Source organism: Nycticebus coucang, chromosome 6, assembly GCF_027406575.1.
Source record: "Nycticebus coucang isolate mNycCou1 chromosome 6, mNycCou1.pri, whole genome shotgun sequence".
NCBI lineage: Eukaryota > Metazoa > Chordata > Mammalia > Primates > Lorisidae > Nycticebus > Nycticebus coucang.
The window spans coordinates 1,606,472-1,609,707 of record NC_069785.1 but is presented as its reverse complement, the minus strand read 5'-3'; positions in this window follow the sequence as shown (position 1 = coordinate 1,609,707).

Here is a 3,236-nt window from a genome sequence, read left to right as displayed (position 1 = left end):
CCACCTCACAGCAACCATGGGAGTTGCTGTCCCTGCACCCAAGGTGAGAAAGAAGAGCGGGATGTAGGGAGGCACCCAGACCCCCCCCCATGCATACAGACAGGAAGGGGGAAATCCTGCCACCCTGCTAGCCTCAAACCCCCACCCCTCGGGAGAGAGAAGGAACCCCAGAGTCTGGGTTCAGAGTCCCCCACCCAGCACACAGTCCTCCCAGGCCTCAGGTCCCAAGGGAGGCCCATCCAGGGCACCAGAGTACAAGGGGCATCCCACCTGCCTGCCTAACCTGGTGTCTCATCCAGCCCTCCCAGACAGGCTCTGTCAATAACAGCCCCGCCCTGAGCATGCCACTGAATAATAACACTGGCCGTTAACAGTCACCAAAACCCCACTTTACAGAGGATGTGGAGGTGACACACCAGAGCAGGCCCTGCAGGGTGGATGCAGGTACCTGGTGCTTCCCTAAATGCCATGGGGTGGATGAGGCCCCCCAACACCTGGCTGGGCTGCCTGGTCCATCCCACCCCTTCCACATGGCTTCAGACACCATTAATATCTCATTCCCTAGCCGGGCGTTGTGGCGGGTGCCTGTAGTCCCAGCTCCTCAGGGAGGCTGAGGCAAGAGAATCGCTTAAGCCCAGGAGCTGGTGGTTGCTGTGAGCTGTGTGAGGCCACAGCACTCTACCGAGGGCCATAAAGTGAGACTCTGTCTCTACAAAAATATATATATATATCTCATTCCCATGGGGGTGCCTGCACCCCATGGTGAGACCCTTACGCTCTGTGGTGGGTGGGGGTAGCTGAGGCCTGCCCCAGACTCAGAAAAGCGGCATTCCTAGGAACTGGAACATTCTGGGGTAGGGCCTGAGGGGGGTCTCAGGAAGTGTTGAAGGAGGGGCAGGTGCTGGCCTAGGGGGTGTGGAGGGAAGGACACAGGCAGGGGAGTGCAGAGAGGGGGTATCTAGCCCAGAACAGCTGCCAGCCAAGTGGAGTTCCTAGAGGGCCCAGAGTAAGGCCATGGGGTAGACAGGAGGTAAGGTATTTTGCTTAGATAAAACCCAAGTTTGCATGCAGACTAGCAGCCCCAGGGCCCAGCTCCAGCCTCCAGGTGGAGCCAGATACAGTGGACATAGTTGCATGTCACCAGGGCAGTGGGATCTCGGGGACAGAGAAGCTGGCAGGGAAGAGTTTTGTGCAGGCTTATCTAGGGCTCTCTGCTCCCCAGTGGCCTGAGAGGTTCGTGTTGGGGGGTGCTCGGCTTGCTCCAAGCTTGCAGGGTGAGTGCAGGTGTGTGCTCACAGGACAGCATGCTTATGCGAGGGGCGTGTGTGGACTTGTGTGTCTGGCATGGGGCTCTCCCTCTGAGGACCAGTGGGCAACCCCAGTAAGGCCTTGGCAGGGGGAGCTTTGTGGGGAACTCCAACCTGGCTGGGGCCTGGTGCCCACCCTGGTGCACAAGCAAATGCCACCACACGACAACCATGGCCCCACCCCATTCTGGAACTTCACGAGGAGTGTGGGCTCTGCTGACTGTCATGAGACCTTCAGACTTTCCTGATCAACGCCCGCAGGCAGCGAGGGCCTGCCCACTCCCCCGATGCTTCTCCAGATAATTCTTCCTGGACATGGGGACAGAGCCTTCAGGAGGGTGAGGAGCCAGCCTCAGTTCCCCAGACCTGGATCAGGGCTCCCCTCACAGCCAGCAGCCAAAACCACTGCACCCAGCTGCAATTGCCAGGCAGTCCCCTCACATTGCCTCCTAAAAACAGCCTCCATAGCTCACTGTGCTGACTGGTCAGCTTGCCTGGAAGCCTCTGGAGCCTGCCCTGCGCTCACTGCTCCTGCGTGGGCCCGCCTCCCTCCTGCCTCTGGACTTTCACGTGCCCAAACTCTCAGGCTGAGAATGGCCACCCTCCCTAATTTCTAGACAGTGCCCAGTCCCTGGTCCCCCGAACACTCAGCTCACCAAGCACTCAGAGCCTGACACACAGTAGAGGCATAATAAATGCTACTAGAGGAAGTAGATGCAGAAAGGATGAGGAAGAGCTGGTCAGATCTAGAAAGGAGTAAGTCCTGGCCCCCTGAGGGTGGGGCCTGTTCAACAGGGCTAGGGGTACAACAGGGGGCCAAGTTCACCTTCTGCACCTGGAGAAGCTGAGGCACGGGGACGCACTCCAGCCCACCAACCCTAAGGGGTTCAGCAGCCAAAAGAAGCCAGTCTCCACATCTGCTCCAGATGAGACTGGTCAACTCATACGTGTTTCTGTGGGTGACAGGCGAGCACCCCAGTCTCCCAGGACAGTGTGACCCCATGATGGGGCAGCCACCTCAGGCACCTCCAGCCTGACTTGCTTGCAATGCCCTCTACATCACCCAGGGCCCTGTGCTCCAAACAGGGACAGGGTGCCCCGACTGAGGACCCCTCCCCTGGCCACATTCCCAACCTCAGGGAGTGCCTGTCCTGGGGCCTGAAACAGATGCCAGATGCCCTTGGCATCAACCTCCCCCATGGCCCAGGCTCCCTCCAAACAAGCGCCACTTTCCCCATCTGCCTGGGGTTATGCAACTCCAGAGTCTGACCACACACCTTGCGCATTCAGGGGCTCAGCCAGACACTCTTTGAGAAGCGGCTCCAGAGCCCACTGGCCATGGCACAGGTTAATTGGAGTCACCGTAAACTGACACCCCTCCCCTCCAGCCCCATTAGCTGGCTGTCTACCCTGCCCCTACAAACCTGCTGAGCTGTGGAGGGTAAGGCACTCAGGTACCCCAGGGGTGGCCCAGGAAGGGGCCTTGGTGCAGGAGTAGGTCCAGGAGACAACACAGTCAGCTTACGAAGCTGCTCTCCTCTCCTGACTGGCCCAGCCAGGAAGGTTCCCAGCTGGCCCGCCTTCCTCCCACCCCACCCCTTTCTGTTCCTCCCTCCCTCAGAGCCTTGCCAGGACCCCCACACCCACCAGAGGGAGTGGCCGGGAGACTGGCCAGCCACCCCCCACCCCCGCCCCAAGCTTTGTTAGCTTCTTTGAACTGGGGACCCCACCCTGAGTGCCGCCCCCCAGCCTGAGCAGCTGACTGAGGAGGAAGCAGCACTCTGAGTCACCACTGCTGGGCCAGCCTGGTGGGTGCCCTGTGCATGGTCCAGTCTTGCTGTGTGGACAGACATAGATGTGAGGCAGGTCCCTCCCTGGGCAGGAAAGGAAACTGGACCTGTGCCTCAGTTTCCCTGTGGGTGCCAGGGC